Source organism: Ornithorhynchus anatinus, chromosome 11, assembly GCF_004115215.2.
Source record: "Ornithorhynchus anatinus isolate Pmale09 chromosome 11, mOrnAna1.pri.v4, whole genome shotgun sequence".
NCBI classification, from domain to species: Eukaryota; Metazoa; Chordata; class Mammalia; order Monotremata; family Ornithorhynchidae; genus Ornithorhynchus; species Ornithorhynchus anatinus.
The window spans coordinates 18,177,347-18,204,096 of NC_041738.1; the positions used below are offsets into that span (position 1 = coordinate 18,177,347).

A 26,750-nucleotide genomic window follows, 5' to 3' on the forward strand; every position below is an offset into this window, starting at 1 on the left:
GGGCCCCACCGCCTTTACCTTCCAAGACTGGCCCAGAACGCTTCTTGTTCCAGTTTGGGCCCCCCACCTTTGCCTTGCAGACTTGGACCAGAACCATTCCCGTTCCAGTTTGGTGCCCCTGGCCTTTGCCTTACCGACATGGCCCTGAACCCTTCTAACTCCAGTTTGGGCCCCCTTCTTTGTCTTCCAGCCTTGGCCCCAAGCACCTCTCGTTATAGTTTGAGTCTCCCGCGCCTTTGCCTTGCAGGCCTGGTCCCCAACCCTTCTCGTTGCAGGCCTGGACTCAAACCTTTCTCGTTCTAGTTTGGGCCCCTGGTCTATGCCTTACAGACTTGACCCTGAGCCCTTCTTGTTCCAGTTTGGGCCCCACCACCTTTGCCTGGCAGACCTGGCCCCAAGCCATGTTCCACTTAGGGCACCCCCGCCTTTGCCTTGCAAGATTAGCTCAGAAACCGTCTCGTTCCACTATGGATCCCCCGACCTTGGCCTTCCAGATCTGGCCCCCTAAGCCTTCTCATTCCATGCCTGGCCCCGAACCCTTCTGGTTCAAATTTTGGTCTCCCTGAATTTGCCTTGCAGGCCTGGTCCCCAACCATTGTCATTCCAGACCTGGCCCCACCCCTTCTCGTTCTAGTTTGGGACACCATCTTTGTCTTACAGACTTGGCCCTGAACACTTCTCATTCCAGTTTGGCTCCCTGCCTTTTGCTTGCGCTGAAAATGTGTCGTTCCAATTTGGCACCCCCCTGCCTTTGCCTTTCCGCCCTGGTCCAGAACTGCCAGCATTTGGCGTGATGAGTGCTCAGTGAAGAAAATAGAGAGGGGTGAAAGAGCGGGCCAGGCGAGTCTAAGGCTCATGGCAATAGACTAGTTTATTTCACTGTATCACTTGGTTTTATACAGTACCCATAACAATGATTTCACTGTATCTCTTGGTTTTATACAGTGCCCATAACAATGATTAATCTTCCAGTCAAGGTTCAGTTGTTTTTACATCCAATGCTTAGAACTCAGCTCTTTGACAAACACAGTGTTCCTTGTTATCCTGTTCAAGGTCCCGGAGGGATGTTTGTCTTAGACCAGCCTGCCCTGAGCCTTGTTCAGGTGGGCCAGAGGGGATAGGACACAAGCCCAGTCCCTTAGCTTCTCATGCCGGTCCTGCAACATCTCCCCCTTTTTTATTCACTAGTCGAAGCTTATAAAGTTGAGTTAGCAAGGGTTTCAGAGTGGTTGCCAAAAAACGAGTGATAAGAGGAAACATCAGTAATACTACGATGAAGACAAATATATAAGGTAAGGTATGCAATCCTACGGATATCCAATTAAATGGGTTAAGTTGTTTCAGTGAATCTAATACTATACGGGCGATACCCTCAGGGTGCTCATTCAAATGAGAACTATTCTCAATTTCCTCAGTTATTTTTCTTAATTGATCCATGTCCAATGTGATTTTCGATTAATGCCATGCACCCAGCATCCGATTCTTTATTTTATCCCAAGATAAATTTTCATCCGAAGCATTATATTTCACAGGAGTAACACAGACATACAAGTATCTATAGTCACACTGCAACGTGACTGCAGCTTCTCCTTCAACACTGCAACTTCTCCTTCAAAGTTTTTATCTCAGTGCCCAAGTATAATACTGATTGCTCAAGTAAGTTAATTTTATATAGCAAATCTCTATCAATTCATTTCTGGGCCTGAAATGCCAGAGTAACATTATGGGCAAGCTCGTTAACATAGCCCACAGTGTGGATCTCGGTTTGCAATGATATAGTAGACACAGTAGTAGATATTATTAGTGATGCTAACACGACGAGACCGGTGACCAGTAATCCCACAAGCCTCTTTTGTCTACTTGATCCGTGTGCTATTAACTGGAGTGCATACTCCCTGCATGACGAATACCATTCATGGGAGATATTGGTAGGAAAAACTGCAAATTCAGGTTGTTCCACCAACATGATAATTTTATCGTTGTCCGTAATATCAGTCTATTGTTTCAGAGTACAATTTATACAGGATATGTTCCAATAACAACTTTCATTTACCATGGATATATTACCCATTATAAACGCCTGAGGAGTTCTTACACATGCAGTGAAGAAGGACAAATTGCTCTTTACTGGGCTTATGTTTAGTGGGACGTGGGCTTCAAAATAAGTATGATTAATTCTATCTATCTAAGGTCGAAAAGGCCCTCCACAGTCCTCAAAATTCTACTAAAGTGGGAGATCATAATACCTCTTCAGGAAAACTTCCCGTGTAACCCTTCAAGGGTGCCTGATGAGTCGAATTGTCATGTCCACCCTAATCCCACAATTTTGTTGGCTCTGTGTGACTATTGTATCTCTTCAGGGTAAGAGAGGTGACATAATTCCCATAAGGGGAAGATAGGTTTTTCAGGTATTAATGACTTATTGCTAGAGCCGGGCCAAACACGACTAGCAAAGGCACAAAGAGGTATTTGGGGATAGTGGGTAAAGTTTCTTGTGTGAATCCCTTTTGGCGTAGGTTTTTCCGCATAAACATATGCACTGTTTCCTTCTATGATATTTCCCAATTCTTTATCATGAACCCAAATTTTCTCTGTTTTGAGTTGTAGATACGGTCCGGTACAATTGACATTGCCATTTCTATAAAAGTGTATTAGAGTACGGGTGGCTAACGTGCTAACGTTTATTACTGCAGTTATATTATCAGACAGAAAAGGATAATTATATCCCCCCATGAGTCTGGAATTATTGGTATATATTTCTCCCAGTCTATCTTCCCATGTTACGGGCCTTGTCCATGGCGGATAGGGAAGGTATGCCCAATATTGTTCTCCCTCGCACAGGGGAACTTACACCGATAAAAAAGGCCAACATGGCAAGAAAGATATTCTCAGGTGTCATTAATTGTCTAGTGTTTTCTACCACCGTCATCGCTTGAAATGTGAGTGCTTTTATCTGCTCTCACGTTGGAATCTTCTCGGTTCGAGTGGCTCTGCTGGGCTTCTTCCTTTTCCTCTCGAATCTCATTCTGCTCAGGCTCTCGGTCAATTGAGGAACATGCTCGGACATTCAGGAATCCACACTGGTTTTTCAAACGTTTCTGTAAAGACACAAGCATACCCTCGTCCCCATGTTAGTAGAGGTTCTGGACCATACCAAGTATTTGTAAGGGGGTCCTTCCACATGACCGGAACTGACTTCTGAGCTCTCTTTTGTTGGAACTGTTTCTCTGCAGGTGTAAATCCTTTAACATCTGCTGTCAAGAAATTTAAGGTGTATAATGTCATAAGTATTCGTCGTTTAGAGGAGGACAGGTACTCTCTCCCTTTTTGTTTTTGTAAATAAGTCTCGATATCTTTTTGTCGCTTCTCAATATTAGCTTGTCCAGTAGGGTTGTGGGGGATGATGGTAATATGGGAAATATTGAATGTTTTACAAAAGTTTCTGAAAGCTGTGCTGGTATACGCAGGGGCATTATCTGTTTTCATTTGTGTTAGGATTCCCATAACTGAGAACGTTTGCAATAAGTGATCTATGACATGATTAGTAGATTCCCCTGTGTGTAAAGTGGCAGAGGTAAAGGAGGAATAATTATCTATAGTTACATGAATAAAATGCAATTTCCCAAAGGAAGAATAATGAGTAACATCCATCTGCCAAATATGGTTAGGACGAAGTCCACGAGGGTTATTTGAAGTGTTCGTGGGAGGTGAAGAGAAAGGGATACATTTTGGGCATGATTTGACAATTTGTCTTGCTTGTTCTTTCGTAGTATCAAATTGCCTTCTTATTATGTAGGCATTCTGATGAAAGTAGTTATGGGATACTGAGGCCTCATGAAGAGCTGAAGGCATGATCGTGGGCATTACAATAACTTATGTCAGGGAATTGGCTTCTGCATTGCCTTGAGTTAGGGGGCCAGGGAGTACAGAGTGTGCTCGGATATGAGTAATGAAGAAGGGGTTCTTTCTTTCTTGAACAACTCGTTGGAGTTGTAAGAACAAAGGAAATATATCAGAAGTGTTAGACCATAATTACCGCGGTTAATTCATTTTGTTGAGCCGACTTAAGCCCCATATGTCTTATTTCAGTTATGTTGGGGGGGTATGTAATACACTGCAGTTCCTTTTGAGGATCCATCAGTAAAGGCGTGATCTGCTTGGGGAATTGGAGAGATAAGGGTAACTTTCAGGAAAATCCATGAGTATGGTTCCATGAATTGTAAAATGGGGTTTTCCATATGATGAGAGTCCAAGTAACCCGAGAACGAGGAGATTCCTATTTGCCATTCAGGATCATTCTGTATTAATCTAGTGAGTTGGGTTTGTGTGTATGGCTGATGAATAATAGTAGGACTTCTTCCCGTCAGCCAAATACTCCTTCTGAACAATTTCTGAATTAATAGTATTACCATTGTAGGATATGTTATTAAAGAGTTAGGGATTTGGTGTGTCATATGGCACCTTTCTAGTATGATGATGATGGTATTTATAAAGCACTTACTATGTGCCAAAGCGCTATGTGTTCTAAGCGCTGCCTTTCTTTTGATGTAAGGCTGCGGTAGGTGTCCCTGGAGTAGAAAGTATACTACCCTGGATGTCTTCTTGTTCATGTATTCGATCTAAAGTGGCACTGCTAATTGCTTCTTCCACAATCTCAAATTCCCTCTGAGCTTCTAAGGTTAAGGTTCTGCGTGAGGTCAGATCGGGATCTCCCCGTAAAGTAGAAAATAAATGAGTTAATTGGTGAGTGCTGATCTTTAGATAGGGCCTGATCCAATTGATATCCCCGAACAGCTTTTGAAAGTCATTTAATGTTTTTAAAGACTCCTTCTGTATTTGTAATTTTTGAGGCTTAGCCCTCTGTTTCTCCAAAATACTTCCCAGATAGTTATATGGTGCTTGTTTCTGTACTTGGTCCGGTGCTATGATCAGGTCATATTCTGACAAGGATAAGGTCAAGCGGCCTAAAAGCTCATTAAGTTTGTTATGGTGGGGGTGAGCACAAAGAATATAGTCCATATAGTGGATAATATAAGCGCCCGGATATTTTTGTCTAATGGGAGTAAGGGCTAGGCTAACAAATTTTTGACACAACATAGGGCTATTTTTCATGCCTTGGGGTAATACCTTCCATTGATATCCGTTTGGCAGGGACTCTAACACTGATAGAAGGGATCGAGAATGCAAATCTTTTTCGAGCCTCTGTTTGAAGTGGGATCGTATAAAAGCAGTCTTTAAGGTCTATTATAATTAACGGCCATTCCTGCGGGATCATGGCTGAAGAGGGCAACCCTAGTTGTAAAGGACCCATGGGTTCCATGGTGTTATTTACTGCTCTTAGATGCGTAAGCATTCTCCATTTTCCTGATTTCTTTTTTATTACAAATACCAGAGAATTCCGTGGACTGGTGGTCTCCTCAGTATGTCCTGCTTTTAACTGTACCTTCACAATATGTTCTAGAGCCTCTAGCTTTTCCGTTGTTAGCGGCCAAAGCTCCACCCAGATAGGCTTGTCTGAAAGCCACGTAATTTTTTCTGCATAATGTTGTGGGGCAGTGGCCATTATGATAAAGGGGTTTCGGTAGTTAACATCACTTTCATTTGCTGGAGTATATCTCTTCCCCACAGACTGATCGGGAGTCCATCAACTATATATGGTTGGAAATAGCTTTGTTGCCCCTTGCTTTCCCATTTTAATAACTTGCTGCTTTGAGCGGGTGTTTCTACTGCTCTTATTCCTGCCAACGGGGCACTCCCTTGCTGTAGGGACCAAGAAAGGGGCCAATGCCTTTTGGCGATAATCGGCTTGTCAGCCCCTGTGTCTATTAATCCTCTGAAAGCCTTCCCTTCGATAAGTATAGTCAGTTGTGGTCTTTCTAAAGTGATTGTTTGGGCCCAGAAGGCTTGATCTCCTGAGCTTCCGAATCCTTGAGCCTTTCTAACATTCTGACATGTTTTCCCAACCTGCTTGAAAGGAAGTATCAACAAATGAGCTATTCTAGTCCGTTCAGGAAACTAGACAACCTTATGTGCAGAAGCAGCGTGGCTCAGTGGAAAGAGCATGGGCTTTGGAGTCAGATGTCATGGGTTCGAATCCCCGTTCGGCCACATGTCAGCTGTGTGACTTTGGGCAAGTCACTTAACTTCTCGATGCCTCAGTTACCTCATCTGTAAAATGAGGATTAAGACTGTGAGCCCCACGTGGGACAACCTGATTCCCCTGTGTCTACCCCAGCGCTTAGAATAGTGCTCGGCACATAGTAAGCGCTTAACAAATACCAACATTATTATTATAAGCCAATATCGAGATTTCCCCTACATAATCTGAATCAATTACTCCGGGTGTTACATTCAATCCTTTTAGGGTCATACCACTCCTCCCTACCACCAGACCCACAAAACCTATAGGTAAAGGACCATAGATTCCTGTCGGTATTTTTTGAACTCCCATTTCTGGAGTCAGTACTACTTGTACAGCTGAGGGAAGGTCCAATCCTGCGCTTCCTGGGGTGGCTCTGGTGAGGTCTGCATAGGAGAGACGGCGGTATGCAGGGGATACAGGGTATTCTCCTTGGCTACTGGGCGAGCCTGACCGAATGTTAGGGCCACCCCTATTGTTTGTCGGGGCTGGGGCTGGCCCCTTTTTATGTTTCCCGATAGCGGGGTTCTTTCTCTGGTAAAATTTGAGCGACACTCAGAAGCCCAATGGTTTCCCTTCCTGCACTTAGGGCACCCTGACGAAGGGCAGGTGTTTTGGGAAGGCATTCCCTTTCCTTTCAGGCAGTTTTTTGCCAAGTGGCCATCCTTTCCACAATTGAAACATGTACCCTTAGCATTTTGTTGCTGCATAGCTGCAACCATTAAGTTAGCATTAAAAGAGGCAGTGCCCACATCTTGGCACTTCCGTATCATTTCAGTGATTGTCATAGTCCTTTTATTCTCTGCCAAGGCTCTTTGGCAGTCCTGATTGCAATTATCATATTCAAGTTGCTTCAACAGTATAATTCCGGCCGAATGATCCCCTACACTCCTCTGTATTGCCATAGTTAATCTACTACCAAATTGTTCAAAAAGTTCAGATGGCCCTTGTAAAATCTTTGTAAAACTGGAGTTCGTCTCTCCCTTAGTTGGCAGCTTCTGCCAAGCTGTTTTTCCCGCTATCATGATTTGCTGATAGCTTTGAAGTGTGTATGTGAGGTGGTTGTTTGCTTTTTTCAAACCACAATTACAGCGGACTGTCGCGATAGGCCCACCTGATCACACCAAGTGGAAAAGCAGAAAGTTTCGGGGGGGCTGGTGGCCGGTGGGAAGGGAGGGGAGGTGGGGGTGGCTCTGCTGGCCGGTCCTGAGCATGGAGACCCCAACCCCCGGGCCCAGGGATCAGTGGTCAAAGGCCAGAGGGGTACCGCCGAATGGGGCGACGCAGACCCTCCATGTATATGCTGTCGGTCCGAGTGCATACGCAAGTCTGGATATTCAATGACAGGGAAAACAGTGAGAAAATCTAGAGGTATGTCTTGGTCTTGCTCTACGGCTGTTATAATAGCCTTCTGGAGTGGGGTGGGGCTGTTTGGTTTCACTGTGACTGGAGACCAGGGATCCTGTCTTTCCTCCTTAAAAAAGGAAGAATCTACTTCGGGCGGAGGTGGTGGGAAATGAAAATCCTCAAGATTGGGATGTATCTTGGGGGCTGAGGGGAGTGGCGGGTGGGGAGGCAAATCTGGCCCTGCTGCGGTATCAACCTAAGGACCTTATGAACTAAAGGTACTTGATTCTCAGGAGTAAGACATATCTTCAAGATACTCCATACAGAAAAAGCTGCAACAGGGAAAGAGCTAGGGCCTTCTTGTCTATATCTTTCACTCATCTGTTTTCCGACCACTTCCCACTGTTCTAAGTCAATAACCCCTTCCTTCGGAAACGATGGACGACACTTCTCGACACATTCCAAAAATTGTTCTATCTGTTGTTTAGTGATGATCAACCCTCTCTCCTTAACCACCTTCTTAAGCAAATTCATGTACTGTTCCCTAATCTTTAAAGTGTACTTGGCATATCGCTGCTGCGGAAAGTTTCAGATCAGGCAATCCCCGCGGTTAGCCTGGTGAATATAAGAAATTCCCTTACCTTCGTGATTCAGTGGAGCTCCGTGTTGTAAGGCGCTGAGTCACTCCTTCCTCCTTGGGTCTCTGTGTTCGGGCGCCAAATGCCAGCATTTGGCGTGATGAGTGCTCAGTGAAGAACATAGAGAGGAGGGAGTGGGCCAGGTGAGTCTAAGGCTCATAGCAGTAGACTAGTTTATTTCACTGTATCACCTGGTTTTATACAGTACCCATAACAATGATTAATCTCCCAGTCAAGGTTCACTTGTTTTTACATCCAATGCTTAGAACTCAGCTCTTTGGCAAACGCAATGTTCCTTGTTATCCTGTTCAAGGTCCCGGAGGGATGTTTGTCTTAGATCAGCGTACCCTGAGCCTTGCTCGGGTGAGCCAGAGGGGATAGGACACAAGCCCAGTCACTTAGCTTCTCACGCCAGTCCTGCAACAGAGAACCTTTCTCATTCCAGTTTGCACCCAGCCTCCTTTGCCGCCCAGGCCGGTCTCTGAACCCACCTGGCTCCAGTTTGGGTCCCCCCACCTTTCCCTTTCACGCATGACCCCGAATCCTTCTCAATCCAGTTTAGGTCCTCTAGCCTTTGCTTTCCAGACTTAGCCCCGAACGTTTCTCATTACAGTTTGGGCCTGCTCGTCTTTGCAGGGCTGGCATCGACCCCTTCTCATTCTACTTTGGGCCCCTCCGCCTTTGCCTTCTACGTCTTCTAGGCCTTCTAGGCCTGGCTACGTACGCTTCTCATTACAGTTTGGGTTTCCCCGCCTTTACCTTCTAGACCTGTCCCCAATTCATTCTCATTCCTGTTTGGGTCCTCCTGCCTTTGCCTTCTAGGCCTGGCCCCCAGCCCTTCTCATTCCAGTTAGCCACGGTCCCCCCACCCCACCCCACCCTATACTTGCTTTGCAGACCTGGCCGCGAAAGGTTGTCATTGCAGGTTGTGCCCCCTACCTCTGCCTTGCAGGCCTTCCCCCCAGCCCCGCTTCTCTTCCGGAAACTGGCCCTGAAACCTTTAGTTCCAGTATATGCCCCACCGCCTTTGCCTTCCAGACCTGGCTCTGAACTCTTCTCTTTGCCTTTTGGAACCCTCTAACTTGCCTTCCAGACCTGCCTCCAACCCTTCTCCTTCCAGTTTGGGGCTCCCAGACCTTGAATTTCAGGCCTGGACCCCAACCCTCCTTGATACATGCTTGGCCTCGATCCCTCCTCCTTCCAGTTAGGGTCCCCCACATTTGTCTTGCAGACGTGGCCCTAAACCCCACTAGGTCAGGTTTGGGGCCCCCAGCCTTTGACAACCAACAATCCTTCTGATCCAGACCTGCACCCAAACGGACCCTTCTCGTTCCAGTTTACCTCACCTCACCTTTGCCTTCCAGGTCTGAACCCCAACCATTCTTGATCCAGGCCTGGCACCTTACCCTTCTCGTTCCAGTTTGGGCCCCCCGGACTTTGCCTATCAGGCCTGGACCCCAGCCTTTCTCATTCCAGGTTGGGCCACCGGCCTTTGCATTGCAGGCCTGACCCCGACCCTTTCTCATTCCAGGTTGGGTTGACAAGTCTTTGCCTTCTAGACCTGGCCACGAATCATTCTCGTTTAGTTTGCCGCTCACCCCCACCCCCCACGATTGCCTTGCAGACCTGGCCCCGAAACCTTCTCGTTCCACTTTGTCTTGCCCCGTCTTTGCCTTGCAGGCCTATCTCCCACCTCTTCTTGTTCCAGTCCTGGCCCCTAGCCCTTCTCTTTCCAAGCCTGGCCCCGAACACTTCTTGTTCCAGTTTGGACTCCCCGACCTTTGCCTTCCAGACCTAGCCCCAAACCATTCTCATTCCAGTTTGCGCCCCTCATCTTTGCCTTGCAGGCCTGGCCCTGAATCCTTACCAATTCAGTCTGGGCTCCTCCCTGCCCCCACCCTCCCGGCCTGTGACTTTCAGTCTTCTCCCCGAAACCCTTCCTGTTCCAGTTTGGGCCCCCCCGCCTTTGCGTTCCAGACATGACCCTGAACCCTTCTTGTTCCAGTTTGGGCCCCCTGCCTTAGCCTTCCAGACATGGCCCCAAACCCTTTTTGTTCCAGTTTGGGCTCCCCCATCTGGCCAAGCAGGCCTGTCCCCCAACCCTTTTCATTTAAGTTTGGGTCCCCCCACCTTTGCCTTGCAGGCCTGGCCCTCAACCGTTCTCTTTCCAGGCCTGGACCCAACCCTTCTCGTTCCTAGACTGGCCCCAAACGCTTCTTGTTCCAGTTCGGGCATCACTCCTTTGCCTTCTGGACCTGGTCCCCAAACCCTTCTCGTTCCAATTTGGGCCCCTCGCTTTTGCCTTGCAGGTCTGGTCCAGAACCCATCTCTTTCCATTTTGGGCTACCCGTCTTTGCCTTTCCTTCCCGGCCTTGCAGGCCTGGACCCAAACCCTTCTCATTCCAGACCTGGCCCTGAACCCTTCTCGTTCCAGTTGGAGTCCTCCCGCCTTTGCCTTGAAGGCCTGGCCCCGAACCCTTTTTGTTCCAGTTTGGGCGCCTCCATATTCCTATACATCTAACCCCGAATTCTTCTCCTCCCAGCTCTTGTCCCCCTGCCTTTGCCATTCAGACCTGGCCCCGAGCCCTTCTTGGTCTGGTTTGGGCCTCCCAGCCTTTGCCTTCCATACCTGTCCCCAAGCCCTCCTTGTTCCACTTTCAGCCCACCAGACGGAGCCCACCAGCCCACCGCCTCTACCTTCCAAGACTGGCCCAGAACGTTTCTCGTTCCAGTTTGGTTCCCGCGCCTTTGCCATCCAGACCTGGCCCTGAAGCCTTCTCGTTCCAATTTAGGCCTTACAGGCCTTTCAGGCCTGGCCCCCAACCCTTCTCCTTCCAGGCCTGGCCCTGAACCCTTCCCGTTCCAGTTTGGGCCCATCGCTTTTGCCGTCCAGACCTGGCCGCCAACACATCTCGTTCCAGCCCTGGCCCCAAACCGTTTTGGTTAACAATTCGGCCCACAATGGGGTTGCCTTCCAGACCAGGCCCCTAACCATTCTCATTCCAGTTTGGATCCCCGCGCCTTGGCCTTCAAAGCCAAGCCCTGAACACATCTCGTTCCAGTTTGAGGCCCCACGCCTTTACCAAACATTCCTGGCCTCCAACCCTTCTTGTTCCAGGCCTGCCCCTGAGCCCTTCTCGTTCCAGTTTGGGCTCCCCGACCTTGGCCTTCCAGACCTGGCCCCAAACCATTCTCAATCCAGTTCGGGGCCCTCGTCTTTGCCTTGCAGGCCTGGCCCTGAATCCTTCTCAATTTAGTCTGGGCTGCTCGCCCCCCCTCCTCGACCCTCCCGGCCTATGACTTACAGTCTTCTCCCCGAAACCCTTCCTGTTCCACTGTGGGTCTCCCGCCTTTGCATTCCAGACATGACCCTGAACCCTTTTTGTTCCAGTTTGGGCCCCCCATCTGGCCAAGCAGACCTGTCCCCCAACCCTTCTCATTCCAGTTTGGGTCACCCCGCCTTTGTCTTGCAGGCCTGGCCCCCAACCCTTCTCTTTCCAGGCCTGGCCCCAACCCTTCTCTTTCCAGGCCTGGCTCCAAACGCTTCTTGTCCCAATTTGGGCCCCCCCTCCTTTGTCTTCCAGTTTAGGCCCCTCGCCTTTGCCTTGCAGGCCTGGTCCAGAACCCATCTCTTTCCATTTTGGCTACCTGTCTTTGCCTTTCCTTCCTGGCCTTGCAGGCCTGGACCCCCACCCTTCTCATTCCAGACCTGGCCCTGAACCTTTCTCGTTCCAGTTGGGGTCTTCCCGCCTTTGCCTTGCAGGCCTGGCCCCGAAGGCATTTTGTTCCAGTTTGGGCTCCTCCTCCATAGTCCTATACATCTAGCCCCGAATTCTTCTCCTCGCAGTTCTGGTCACCCTACCTTTGCCATTCAGGCCTGGCCCCGAACCCTTCTTGGTCTGGTTTGGGCCCCCCAGCCTTGGCCTTCCTGGCATGGCTCAGAACGCATCTGGTTCCAGTTGCGGCTCCCCCACCTTTACGTTCCAAGCTTGGAATTCAAGACTTCCCGTTCCAGTTTGCCTCCCCACCCCCAGGTCTTGAAGGCCTGACCCCTAACCCTATCACTCAGGCCTGGCCCTGAACACGACTTTTTCCAGTTTGGGCACCCCCGCCTTTGCCTTCCAGGCCAGGAACGGAACCGTCTTCGTTCCAGTTTGGGCCCACCCTCCTTTGCCTTCCAGGCCTGGCCCCAAATCGTTCTTGTTCCAATTTGGGATCGCCAACACTGCCTTCCAGGCCTGGCCCCGATCGTTTCTTGTTCCAGTTTGGGTGCCCCCGCCTTTGTATTGCAGGATTGGCTCGCAGACCTCCTCGTTCCAGACTTGGCCCTGAACCCTTATTGTTCCAGTACAGGTCCCTCAGCCTTTGCCTTCCAGGCCTGACCCTGAACTCTTCTCATTCCAGCATGCGTTCCCCGGCACTGGCCTCCCAGACCTTGCCCCAAACACCTCTCTTTCCAGGCCAGGCCCTGAAACCTTCTCATTGCAGTTTGGGTGTCCCTGCCTTTGCCTTGCACACCTTGCTCCCAACACTTATCATTCCAGTTTGTGTCCCCCCGCCGTTGCCTTGCAGCCCTGGCCGCCAACACGTCTCGTTCCAGGCCTGGCCCTAAACCCTACTCGTTCTGGTTTGGGGACCCCGGCCATTGCCTTAGAGGCCTGGCCCCGAACCCTTCTCATTCCAGGATGGGTCCCCCTGCCTTTGCATTCGAGTGAGGCCCAAACCCTTCGCGTTCCAGACCTGGTGCAGAACCCTTCTGGTTCCAGTTCGGGCACCCTCCCTTTGCCTTTCCGGCCTGGCCACAAACGCTTCTTGTTCCAAGCCTGGCCACGAACCTGTCTCATTCCAGTTTGGGCCTCCCAGCCTTTGCCTTCCAGACCTGGCCCCGAACCCCTTTCATTCCAGATTGGTCCACCCTGCATTTGCCTTCCATTCCTGGCCCTAAACCCTTCTCATTCCATTTTGGGCCACCTGTCTTTGTCTTTTATTCCGGGCCAACAATGCTTCTCATTTCAGGCATAGCCCTCATCACATCGCGTTGAAGTATAGGTCCTCCTGCCTTTGCCTTCCAGGCATGGCCCTGTATCATTTTTTTTCGAATTCTGGTGCCCCCACCTCTGCCTTCCAGACCTGGCCCCCACCACTGTCGTCTCAGGTCTGGCTCTAAACCCTTCTCGTTCCAATTTGAACTCCGCCCCCTTCGCCTTCCAGGCCTGGTTCCGAACCCTTCTCGTTCCACTTTGGGGCCCCCACCTTCGCCTTCTAGGCCTGGAACCCAAATCTTCTCGTTCCAATATGGGCCTCCAGCCTTTGTCTTGCAGACCTGGCCGCGAACACTTCTCGTTTCACTTTGGTCCTCCCAATCTATCTTGATCCAGGCCTGGCCCTGAACCCTCGTCATTCTGGTTTAGGCCCACCTGGCCCAGAACCCTTCCCATTCCCCTTTGGGACCCCAGCCTTTGACTTCCAGGTCTGGCCTGGAACCCTTCTTGATCCAGACCTGGCCCTGAACCCTTCTTGTTCCTGTTTGGGCGGCCCCGGACTTGGCCTTGCAGGCCTAGCCCTGAACCTTCCACGTGCCAGACCTGGCCCTGAACTCTTCTCATTCCAGTTTGGGTTTCCACTCCTTTTCATTCCAGGCCTGGCTCTGAACTCATCTCGTTCCAGTTTGAGCCCCCTCTCCCCAACCTTAGCCTTCTAGACCTGGCCCTGAACCCTTCTCGTTCCAGTTTGGGTCTCCCCGCCTTTGCCTTCCAAGCCTGTCTCGAACCCTCCTCGTTCTAGTTTGGGCCCTGCGCCTATGCCGTGCAGGCCTGTTCCCCAAGTCTACTTGTACCAGTCATGGCCCCGAATGCTTCAAGTTCCAGTTTGGACCCCCCACCTCCCAACCGGCCTTTGCCTTACAGACCTGGCCCCGAACCCGTCTCGTTCCAGTTTGGGCCCCCATGCCTATGCCTTCCAGCCCTGGCCCTGAACCCCTCTCCTTATACCTTTGGTCACCCCACCATTGCCTTCCACATCTGGCCCCGAACCCCTCTCGTTTTATTTTGGGTTTCCCTAACTTTGCCTTGCATGCCTGCCTCCCAACTCTTCTCGTTCCAGACCTGGAACCGATCCCTTCTCATTCCAATTTGGCCGTCCCCAACTTTCCCTCACAGACTTGGCACCAAACCCTTCTTTTCCCAGTTCAGATCCTCCCACCTTTGCCTTCCAGACCTGGCCATGAATCCTTCTCATTCCAGTTTGATTTCCCCCTCGTTTGCCTTCGGATCTGGCCCTGAACTCTGCTCGTTGCAGTTTGGGCCCCCAGCCTTCGCACTGCAGTCCTGGCCCCGAAACCTTTTCATTCCAGTATTGGCCCTCAGCCTTTGCCTTTCAGACCTGGCCCTGAACCCTTCTCTTCCAGTTTGGGCCCCACTGCCTTTGCCTTCCAGGCCTAGCCCCCAACACGTCTCGCTCTCGTTTGGCTCCCCCTCCTTTGCCTTGAAGGCCTGGCCCCCAACCCTTCTCTTTCCAGGCCAGGCCTGGCCTTGAACCCTTCTCATTCCATTTTGGGCCTCCTGCGTTTGCCTTCCAGACCTGGCCCCAACCCCTTCTCTTTCTAGTTTGGGCCAACCTGCCTTTGCATGCAGGCCTGGCCCTCAACCATTCTTATTCCAGTTTGGGCCTTCTGCCTTTGCCCTTGCAGACCTGACCCTGAACACTTCTCCTTCAATTTTGGATCCCACCGTATTTGCCTCATAGACCTGGGACCCTTCTCGTTCCAGTTTGGGCCCTCTTTGTCTTCCAGACTTGGCCCCAAGCACTTCTCATTATAGACCGTAAGCCCGTCAAACGGCAGGGACTTTCTCTATCTGTTGCCGACTTGTTCATTCCAAGTGCTTAGTACAGTGCTCTGCACATAGTAAGCGCTCAATAAATACTATTGAATGAATAGTTTGGGCCCTCCGCTCCATTGCTTTGCAGGCCTGGTCCCCAACCCTTCTTGTTCCAGGCCTGGACTCAAACATTTCTCTTTCTAGTCTGGGCCCCTCGTCTTTGCCTTCCAGACTTGACCCTGACCTCTTCTTGTTCCAGCTTTCCGCCGCCCCCCCCCGCCTTTCCCTTGCAGGCCTGGTCCAGAGCTGTTCTCAGTCCAGTTTGCACCCAGCCTCCTTGGCCTCCCAGGCCTGGCTCTGAACCCTTCTGGTTCCAGTTTGGGTCCCCCTGCCTTTCCCTTTCACGCATGACCCAGAACTCTTCTCGATCCAGTGTGGGTTCTCTAGCCTTTGCTTTCCAGACTTAGCCCCAAACGTTTCTCGTTACAGTTTGGGCCTCCCCACCTTGGCAGGCCTGGCACCGAACCCTTCTTATTCCACTTTTGGCCCCTCCGCCTTTGCCTTCTATGCCTCCGAGGCATGGCTACGTACCCTTCTCATTCCAGTTTGGGTTCCCCGGCGTTTACCTTCTAGACCTGACCCCAATTTCTTCTCATTCCTGTTTGGGTCCCCCTGCCTTTGCCTTCCAGGCCTGGCCCCAAACCCTTCTCATTCCAGTTAGCCACCTCCCCCCCTCCAGCCCAGACCCCCCACTTGCCTTGCAGACCTGGCCGTGAAACGTTCTCATTGCAGGTTGTGCCCGCCACCTTCGCCTTGCAGGCCTTCCCCCCAACCCTGCTTCTCTTCCTGAACCTGGCCCTGCAACCTTTAGTTCCAGTCTATTTCCCGCCGCCTTTGCCTTCCAGACCTGGCTCAGAAACCTTGTCCTTGCCTTTTGTAACCCTCTACTTTGCCTTCCAAACCTGGCCCCGAGCCCTTCTCCTTCAAGGATGGGCACACCCGGCCTTGGCCTTCCAGACCTGGCCCCAATCCTTCTCGTTCCAGTTTGGGACCCCCAGCCTTTGCCTCGCAGGCCTGGCCCCCAGCACTTCTTGTTCCAGGCACGGCTCCAAACCCTTCTCGTTCCAGTATGGGCCCCCCTGCCTTTGCCTTCCACACCTGGCCTCGAACCTTACTCGTTCCACTTGGGGCCCCCAGATTACACCTTGCAGACTTGGCCTCATGCCCTTCTCCATCCAGTTTGGGTCCCCCTGCCTTTGTCTTGTAGGCCTGGCCCTGAACACTTCTCATTCCAGTTTGCCTCCTCAACCCCACTGTCTTTACCTTCCAGACCTGGCCCCGAACCCCTCTCATTCCAATTTGGGTCCTCCACCTTTGCCTTCCAGACCTGCCTCCAACCCTTCTACTTCCAGCTTGGGGCTCCCAGACCTTGAATTTCAGGCCTGGACCCCAACCCTTCTGGATCCATGCTTGGCCTCGATCCCTCGTCCTTCCAGTTTGGGTCCCCCACCTTTGTCTTGCAGACGTGGCCCTGAATGCTACTAGGTCAGGTTTGGGCGCCCCGCCCCCCCAGCCTTTGACAACCAGGCCTGTCCCTCAATCCTTCTGATCTAGACCTGGACCCAAATGGACCCTTCTCGTTCCAGTTTACCCCACCCCATCTTTGCCTTCCAGGTATGAACCGCAACCATTCTTGATCCAGGCCTGGCACCGAACCCTTCTCATACCAATTTGGGCCCCCCGGCCTTTGAGTATCAGGCCTGGACCCCAACCCTTTTCATTCCAGGGGTGGGCCACCCACGTTTACATTGCAGGCCTGGCCCCGAACCTTTCTCATTCCAGTTTGTGTTGACCCACCTATGCCTTCTAGACCTGGCCACGAATCATTCTCTTTTCATTTGCCGCCCACCCCCGTCCCACCCCCCACGATTGCCTTGCAGACCTGGCCCGGAGCCCTTCTCGTTCCAATTTGTGTTGTCCCGTCTTTGTCTTGCAGACCTCTTCTTGTTCCAGTCCTGGCCCCCAGCCCTTCTCGTTCCAGGCCTGGCCCCGAACCCTTCCCGTTACAGTTTGGGCTCCTCTGCCTTTGCCTTCTAGGTCTGGCTCTGAACCCTTCTCATTCCAGTTAGGGTTCCCCACTGACCTTGCCTTGCAGTCCTGGCCCTGAAACTTTCTCAGTGCAGGCTGGGATCCGGGCTTTGCCTTGCAGGTCTGCCCCGCAAACCCTGCTTATTCAGGGCCTGGCCCCACCACCTTTGCCTTCTAGGCTTGCCCCGAACCTTTCTCGTTCCAGGTTTGGTTTTCCTGCCTTTGCCATCCAGACCTGGCCCCGAACATTTCTCGTTCCAGTTTCGGTCCTCTCACCTTGGCCTTGTAAGCCAGGCCCCCACCCTTCTCATTTCAGGCCTGGCCCCAAACCCTTCTTTTTCCAGTTTGGACCCTCCCACCTTCGCCTTACAGGACTGGCCCCCAACCCTTCTCTGTCCAGGCCTGGCCTTGAACGCTTCTCGTTCCAGTTTGGGCCCCTTGTTTTTGCCATGCAGACCTGTCCCCGAACCGTTCTCATTCCAGTTTGGGATTCCCGCCCTTTGTCTTGCAGACCTGGCACCCAACCCATCTCGTTCCAGCCCTGGCACCAAAACATTTTCATTAACAATTTGTCCCACAATGGGCTTGCCTTCCAGACCAGGCCCCTAACCATTATCCTTCCAGTTTGGGTCCTCCCGCCTTGGCCTTCAAGGCCAAGCCCCGAACACTTCTCGTTCCAGTTTGAGGCCCCACGCCATTACCAAGCATTCCTGGCCCCCAACCATTCTTGTTCCAGACCTGCCCCTGAGCCCTTCTTATTCCAGGTTGGGCTCCCCCACCTTTGCCTTCCAGACCTGGCCCCAAACCATTCTCATTCCAGTTCGGGCCCCTTGTCCTTGCCTTACAGGCCTGGCCCCAAATCCTTCTCAGTTCAGTCTGGGCTCCCCCACAACCCGCCCCGCCACCCTCCTGGCCAATGACTTTCAGTCTTCTCCCAGAAACCATTCCTGTTCCAGTTTGGGCCCCCCGCCTTTGTGTTCCAGACATGACCCTGAACACTTCTTGTTCCAGTTTGGCCCTCCTGCCTTAGCCTTCCAGACCTGGCCCCAAACTCTTTTTATTCCAGTTTGGAGCCCCCCCATCTTGCCAAGCAGGCCTGTCCTCCAGCCCTCCTCATTACAGTTTGGGTCCCCACGCCTTTGCCTTGCAGGCATGGACCCCAACCCTTCTCGTTCCTGGCCTGGCCCCAAACGCTTCTTGTCTCAGTTTGGGCCCCTCTCCTTTGCCTTCTGGACCTGGTCCCCAAACCCTTCTCCTTCCAGTTTGGGCCTCTCTCCTTCACCTTGCAGGCCTGCTCCAGAACCCATCTCTTTCCATTTTGGGCTACCCATCTTTGCCTTTCCTTCCCGGCCTTGCAGGCCTGGACCCCAACCCTTCTCATTCCAGACCAGGCCCTGAACCCTTCTCGTTCCACCTGGGGTCCTCCAGCCTTTGCCTTGCAGGCCTGGCCCTGAAAGCTTTTTGTTCCAGTTTGGGCTCCTTCTCCATAGTCCTATACATCTAGCCCTGAATTCTTCTCCTCACAGTTCTGGTCCCCCTGCCTTTGCCATTCAGGCCTGGAGCCGAACCCTTCTTGGTATGGATTGGGGCCCCCAGCCTTTGCCTGCCTGGCATGGCTCCGAACGCATCTGGTTCCAGTTTGGGCTCCCCCACCTTTGCCTTCCAAGCCTGGAATTCAAGACTTCTCGTTCCAGTTTGGGCCCCCACACCTTGGCCTTGAAGGCCTGACCCCTAGCCCTGTCACCCAGGCCTGGCCTCGAACACGACTTTTTCCAGTTTGGGCACCCCGCCTTTGCCTTCCAAGCCAGGAACGGAACCCTTCTCGCTCGAGTTTGAGCCCACCCTCCTTTGCCTTCCAGGCCTGGCCCCAATTCGTTCTTGTTCTAATTTTGGCTCCACACCACTGCCTTCCAGGCTTGGCCCTGATTGCTTCTCGTTTCAGTTTGGGTGCCCCCACCTTTGCCTTGCAGGATTGGCTCCCAGACCTCCTCGTTCCAGACTTGGCCCTGAACCCTTATTGTTCAAGTACGGGTCCCTCAGCCTTTGCCTTCCAGGCCTGACCCTGAACTCTTCTCGTTCCAGTATGTGTTCCCCGGCATTTGCCTCCCTGACCTTGCCCCAGACACCTCTCTTTCCAGGCCGGGCCCTGAAACAGTTGGGGCTCCTCTGCCTTGGCCTTCTACGTCTGGTCCTGAACTTTCTCATTCCAGTTAGGGCCCCCCATTACTCTTGCCTTGCAGTCTTGGCCCTGAAACTTTGTCGGTGCAGGTTGGGACCCCGCTTTTGCCTTGCAGGTCTGCCCCCCAACCCTGCTTGTTCCAAATCTGGACCCGAAACCTTGTAGTTCCAGTTTGGGCCCCGCCGACTTTGTCTTCCAGACATGGCCCCAAACCCTTCTCTTTGCGCTTTGAAACACCCTCCTTTGCCTTCCAGACCTGGCGCCGAGCCCTTCTCTTTCAAAGATGCCCCTCCTCCCGAGCATTGGCCTTCCACACCCGGCCCGAATCCTTCCCGTTCCTGTTTGGGCCTCCCATCATTTGTTTTGCAGGCCTGGCCCCCAACTCTACTTGTTCCAGTTGGGGCCCCCAGACTGCGCCTTCCAATCCTGCCATCAACCCTCTCCTTCCAGTTTCGGGCTCCCAGCCTTGGAATTTCAGGCCTGGACCCCAACCCTCCTTGATACATGCTTGGCCTCGAACCCTCCTCCTTCCAGTTTGGGTCCCCCTGCCTTTGCTTTGCAGACGTGACCTTGAACCCTTCTAGTTCAGGTTTGGGCCCCCAGCCTTTGATATACATGCCTGTACCCCAATCCTTCTGATGCAGGCCTGGCGACGAACCCTTCTCGTTCAGTTTGGCCCGCCCCCCCGCCTTTGTCTTCTACCACTGGCCTCAAACGCTTTTTGTTCCAGTTTTTGTCCCCCAGACTTTGCCTTCCAGACCTAGCCCTGATCATTTCCCTTTCCAGTTTGGCCCCCCCCGCCTTTGCCTCCAGGCGTGGAAACCAACCTTTCTCGTTCCATTTTGGACCCTTAGCTTTGCCTTCCAGACATGGCACCGAATGCGTATCATCCCAGTTTGAGTCTGCCTGCCTTGGCCTTTCTGGCCTGAACCCCAACCCTTTTCGTTCCAGGCCTGGCCCCGAACTCTTCTCGGTTAATTATGGGTCTCCCTGCCTTTGCCTTCCAGACCTAGCCGCCAAACCTTCCAGTTCTAGGCCTGGCCCTGAACCCTTCTCCTTTCACTTTGGGCCACCCCGCCTTTGACTTCCAGGCCTGGGCCCGAACCCTTTTTATTCCAGTTTTGGTCCCACTGCCTTTGACTTGCAGACCTGGCCCGCAAGCCTGCTCGTTCCACGCCTGGTCTGAAACCTTCTCGTTCCAGTTTGGGTTCGGCCACCTTTGCCTGGCCCCAGATCTGGCCCCAAACCCTTCTCATTCCAGTTTGGGTGTCCCTGCCTTTGCCTTAGAGAACTGGCCTTGAACCCTTCTCATTCTAGTTTGGAGCCTCCACACTTTTGTCTTGCAGGACTGGTTCAGAAGTCTTCTCTTTCCATTTTTGGCTCCCCACTTTTGTCTTGCAGGACTGGATCCAAAGCCTTCTCATTCCAGGCCTGGCTCCGAATCCTTCTCGTTCAAGTTTGGGTCCCCCTGCCTTTTCCTTTCAGGCCTGGCCCCCAACACCTCTCGTTCCATACCTGGCCCTGAACTCTTTTCATTCCAGGATGACACCCTGCCTTGGCCTTCCAGACCTGGCCCGAATCCTTCTTATTCCACTTTGAGCTCCCCCGCCTTTGCTTTGCAGGCCTGCCTTCCAACTCTTGTGGTTCCTTTCATGGCCCCGAACCCTTCTCGTTCCAGTTTGGACTCCCCAGCCTTTACTTTCCAAACCTGTCCCCTAGCCCTCCTTGTTCCAGTGGCAGCCCACCAGATTGTGCCTTCCAGACGTGGCTCCGACGCCTCTCATTCTAGTTTGGGACTCCTGCCTTTGCCTTCCAGGCCTGTCCCTGAGCACTTCTCGTTGCAGTTTGGGTTCCCCTGCCTTTGCCTTACAGTCCTATCCCCGAACCCTTACTGTTCCAGTTGGGGCTCCCCCCTACTGCCTTCCAGACCTGGCCCCCAAAACATCTTGTTTCAGTTTGAGACACCGCAACTTTGCCTTCCAGGTCTGACCCAGAACTATTTTAATTCCATCTTGCACCCGCCCTTCTTTTTCTCCCAGGCCTGGCCCCAAACCCTTGTTCCAGTTTGGGACCCCTGCCTTTGCCTTCCAGCCATGGTCACAAACCCTTCACGTTCCAGTTTGGGTCCCACGCCTTTGCCTTACAGACCTGGCCCTGAAGGCTTCTCCTTCCAATTTAGGCCTCCTGCCGTTTACATTCCAGACCCGGCCCTGAACACGTCTTGTTTCAATTTGGACCCCCAGCCTTTGCATTCCAGTCCTGGCCCCAAAACCTTCTCGTTACAGTTTGGGCTCTCCTGAATTTGCCTTCCAGGCCTGGCCCCGAACCCTTCTCACTCCAGTTTGGGCCACCCAGCCTTTACCATCCACACCTGTCCCCGAACCGTTCTCATTCCAGTTTGGGCCCCCCTGCCTCTGCCCTGCAGGTCTGGCCATGAAGCCTTATCATACGCCTTTCAGACCTGGCCCTGAACCCTTCTCGTTTCAGGTTAGGCCCCCCACCTTTGCCTTCCAGACCTGGCCCCGCACCCTTTACGTTCCAATTTGCACCCCCCCCCCCCCCGGGCCCCGGCCCAGGTCCTTGGACCTCCAAGGCCCTGAACCCTTTACATTCCAGTTTGGCCCCACCATCCTTTGCCCTCCAGGCCTGGCCCTGAACCTTTCTCGTTCCAGTTTGGGAACCCTTGCCTTTGACTTCAAGACTTGGTCCCTAACACTTCTCGCTCTAGTTTGGGCCCCACCACCTTTGTCTTCTAAGCTTGGCCCCGAACCTTTCTCGTTCCAGTCTTGGTTTTCCTGCCTTTACCATCCAGACCTGGCCCCGAACATTTCTCATTCCAGTTTGGGTCCTCACACCTTGGCCTTGTAAGCCAGGCCCCAACCTTTCTCATTTCAGGCCTGGCCCCAAACTCTTCTCTTTCCAGTTTGGACCCTCCCACCTTCGCCTTACAGGACTGGCCCCCAACCCTTCTCCTTCCAGGCCTGGCCTTGAACCCATCTCGTTCCAGTTTGGGCCCCTCGTTTTTGCCACGCAGACCTGTCCACGAACCGTTCTCATTTCAGTTTGGGATCCCCGTCCTTTGTCTTGCAGACCTGGCCCCCAACCCATCTCGTTCCAGCCCTGGCACCAAAACGTTTTCGTTAACAATTTGTCCCACAATGGGCTTGCCATCCAGACCAGGCCCCTAACCATTATCCTTCCAGTTTGGGTCCTCCCGCCTTGGCCTTCAAGGCCAAGCCCCGAACACTTCTCGTTCCAGTTTGAGGCCCCACGCCATTACCAAGCATTCCTGGCCCGCAACCATTCCTGTTCCAGACCTGCCCCTAAGCCCTTTTTATTCCAGGTTGGGCTCCCCCACCTTTGCCTTCCAGACCTGGCCCCAAACCATTCTCATTCCAGTTCGGGCCCCTTGTCCTTGCCTTACAGGCCTGGCCCCAAATCCTTCTCAGTTCAGTCTGGGCTCCCCCACAACCCGCCCCGCCACCCTCCTGGCCAATGACTTTCAGACTTCTCCTAGAAACCATTCCTGTTCCAGTTTGGGCCCCCCGCCTTTGCGTTCCAGACATGACCCTGAACCCTTCTTGTTCCAGTTTGGGCCCCCTGCCTTAGCCTTCCAGACCTGTCCCCAAACACCTTTTGTTCCAGTTTGGGCCCGCCCACATCTTGCCAAGCAGGCCTGTCCCCCAACCCTTCTACATTCCAGTTTGGGTGCCCCCGCCTTTGCCTTGCAGGTATGGACCCCAACCGTTCTCTTTCCAGGCCTGGTCCCAACCCTTTTCGTTCCTGGTCTGGGCCCAAACGTTTCTTGTCCCAGTTTGGGCCCTCCTCCTTTGCCTTCTGGACCTGGTCCCCAAACCCTTCTCTTTCCAGTTTGGGCCCCTTGCCTTTGCCTTGCAGTTCTGGTCCAGAACCCATATCTTTCCATTTTGGGCTACCCGTCTTTGTCTTTCCTTCCTGGCCTTGCAGGCCTGGACCCCAACCCTTCTCGTTCCAGTTGAAGTCCTCCCGCCTTTGCCTTGAAGGCCTGGCGCTGAAATCTTTTTGTTCCAGTTTGGGCTCCTCCTCCATAGTCCTATACATCTAACCCCGAATTCTTCTCCTCCCAGGTCTGGTTCCCCTGCCTTTGCTATCCAAGCCTGGCCCCGAACTCTTCTTGGTCTGGTTTGGGCCCCCCAGCCTTTGCCTTCCTGGCATGGCTCCGAACGCATCTGGTTGCAGTTTGGGCTCCCCCACCTTTGCCTTCCAAGCCTGGAATTCAAGACTTCTCGTTCCAGTTTGGGCCCCCACACCTTGGCCTTGAAGGCTTAGCCCCTAACCCTATCACCCAGGCCTGGCCCCGAACACGACTTTTTCCAGTTTGGGCACCACCGCCTTTGCCTTCCAGGCCAGGAACGGAACACTTCTTGTTCCAGTTTGGGCCCACCCTCCTTTTGCCTTCCATGCCTGACCCTATATCCTTCTTGTTCCAATTTTGGCTCCACACCACTGCCTTCCAGGCCTGGCCCGGATGACTTCTCATTCCAGTTTGGGTGTCTCCGCCTTTGTCTTTCAAGATTGGCTCCCAGACCTTCTCGTTCCAGACTTGGCCCTGAACCCCTATTGTTCCAGTACGCGTCCCCCAGGCTTTGCCTTCCAGGCCTGACCCTGACCCCTTCTCGTTCCAGTATGTGTTCCCCGGCATTGGCCTCCCAGACCTTGCCCTAAACACTTCTCTTTCCAGGCCAGGCCCTGAAACCTTCTCATTTCAGTTTGGGTCCCCCTGCTTTTAGCTTCCAGACCTTGCTCCGAACACTCATCATTCCAGTTTGTGTCCCTCCGCCGTTGCCTTGCAGGCCTGGCCTCCAACACTTCTCGTTCCAGGCCTGGCCCTGAACCCTTCTCGTTCTGGTTTGGGGGCCCCGGCCATGGCCTTACAGGCCTGGCCCCAAACCCTACTCGTTCCAGGATGGGTCCCCCGGCCTTTGCCTTCCGGCCCTGGCCCAAGACCCTTCTCGTTCCAGACGTGGCACAGAACCCTTCTGGTTCCAGTTTGGGCACCCCGCCTTTGCCTTTCCAGCCTGGCCACGAACCCTTCTTGTTCCAGGCCTGGCCACAGACCCGTGTCATTCCAGTTTGGTTCTCCCAGCCTTTGTCTTCCAGACCTGGCCCCGAACCCTTTTCATTCCAGTTTGGGCCACCCTGCATTTGCTGTCCATTCCTGGCCCTTAGCCCTTCTCATTCCATTTTGGGCCACCTCTCTTTGTCTTTTATTCCGTGCCAGCAATGCTTCTCATTCTAGGCATGGCCCTCAACACTTCACATTCAACTACAGGTCCCCCTGCCTTTGCCTTCCAGACCTTGCCCCCAACCATTGTCGTCTCAGGCCTGGCTCTGAACCCTTCTCGTTCCAATTTGACCTCCACCCCCTTTGCCTTCCAGGCCTGGTTCCGAACCCTTCTCGTTCCAGTTTGGGCCCCCCGCCTTTACCTTCTTAGGCCTGGAACTCAAATCGTCTGGTCTGGTTCCAAATCGTCTGGTTCCAATATGGGCTTCCAGTGTTTGTCTTGCAGACCTGGTCGCAAACTCTTCTTGTTTCACTTTGATCCTCCCAATCTTTCTTGATCCAGGCCTGGCCCTGAACCCCCGTCATTATGGTTTGGGCCCACCTGCCTTTGCCTTTCAGACCAGGCCCTGAACCTGTCTCATTCCAGTTTGGCCCTCCTCACCTTTCCCTCCCAGATCTGGCTCCAAACCCTTCTTCTTCCAGTTTAAATCCTCCCACCTTTGCCTTCCAGACCTGGCCATGAATCCTTCTCATTCCAGTTTGGTTTCCCCCTCGTTTGCCTTCGGGTCTGGCCTTGAACCCTTCTCGTTTCAGTTTGGGTCACCCCGCCTTTGCCTTACAGCCCTGGCCCCGAAACATTTTCATTTCAGTTTGGCCTTTCCTGCCTTGCCTTCGAGACCTGGCCTCAAACCCTTCCCGTTCCACTTTGGGTCTGCCCGTCTTTGTCTTGCTGGCCTATCCCTGAACTCTTCTCGTTTCAGTTTGGACCCCCAGCCTTCGCAATGCAGGCCTGGCCCCGAAGCTTTTTCATTCCAGTTTTGGCCCTCAGCCTTTGCCTTTCAGACCTGGCCCTGAACTCTTCTAGCTCCATTTTGGGCCCCCCTCTCTGTCTTCCAGACTTGGCCCCCAGCACTTCTTGTTATAGTTTGGGCCCCCCGTGCCTTTGCCTTGCAAGTCTGGTCCCCAAGCCTTCTCGTTCCAGGCCTGGACTCAAACCTATCTCGTTCTAATTAGGACCCCCAGTCTTTCCCTTACAGACTTGACCCTGAGTCCTTCTTGTTCCAGTTTGGGCCCCACCGCCTTTGCCTGGCACGCCTGGCCCAAAGCCCTTTTTGTTCCACTTGGGGCACCCCCACCTTCTCATTCCTGTGTGGGTCCCCCGCCTTTGGCTTCGGGGCCTGACCCCAAACCCTTCTCATTCCAGTTAGCCAGGTTCCTCCCCAGCCACCCGACCCCACACCTGGCCCCGTACACTTCTTGTTTCAATTTGGGCCCCCCAGCCTTTGCCTGCCAGTCCTGGCCCCAAACCCTCTCTTTCCAGTTTGGGCCCTCCTGAATTTGCCTTCTAGGCTTGGCCCCGAACCCTTCTTGTTCCAGTTTGGGGCCCCTAGCCTTTACCTCCCACACCTGTCCCCGAACCATTCTCAATCCAGTTTGGGCCCCCCGCCTCTGCCCTGCAGGCCTGGCCATGAAGCCTTATCATTCGCCTTTCAGACCTGGCCCTGAACCCTTCCCGTTTCAGGTTAGGCCCCTCCACCTTTGCCCTCCAGGCCTGGCCCTGAATCTTTCTCGTTCCAGTTTGGGAACCCTTGCCTTTGCCCTAACTCTTCTTGGTCCAGTTTGGGCCCCCTGCCTTTGCCTTCTAGGCCTGGAATTCAAATCGTCTCGTTCCAGTATGGGCTTCCATCCTTTGTCTTGCAGACCTGGCCGCGAACTCTTCTCGTTTCACTTTGGTCCTCCCAATCTTTCTTGATCCAGGCCTGGCTCTGAACCCTCTTCATTTTGGTTTGGGCCCACATGCCTTTGTCTTCCAGACCTGGCCCCGCACCCTTTACATTCCAGTTTGCCCCCCCACCCACCCCCCGTCCTTTGCACTCCAGACCTGGCGCTGAACCTTTCTCGTTCCAGTTTGGGAATCCTTGCCTTTGATTTCCAGACTTGGCCACTAATGCTTCTCGTTCTAGTTTGAGCCCCACCACCTTTGCCTACTAGGCTTGGCCCTGAACCTTTCTCGTTCCAGTTTTGGTCTTGCCACTTTTGCCATGCAGACCTGGCCCCGAACACTTCTGGTTCCAGTTTGGGTCCTCTCACCTTGGCCTTGTAAACCAGGCCCCCACCCTTCTCATTCCAGGCCTGGGCCCGAACCCTTCTCATTCCAGTCTGGACCCTCCCACCTTCGACTTACAGGCCTAGCCCCCAACCCTTCTCCTTCCAGGCCTGCCCCTGAACCCTTCTCCTTCCAATTTGGGTCCCTCGCTGTTGCCATCCAGACCTGGCC

At 53.0% G+C, this 26,750-nt stretch overlaps 1 long non-coding RNA gene across 1 annotated transcript; it reads right to left on the reverse strand.

Moving 5' to 3' along the window:
- Nucleotides 1-847: 847 nt before the first annotated feature.
- On the reverse strand, nucleotides 848-8,294 carry LOC114815223. The gene is made up of 2 exons (XR_003762992.1): nucleotides 8,128-8,294; nucleotides 848-3,098 (listed from the first exon to the last, which is right to left on the reverse strand). It is a non-coding gene; the product is annotated as an uncharacterized LOC114815223 (long non-coding RNA).
- Nucleotides 8,295-26,750: the final 18,456 nt, after the last annotated feature.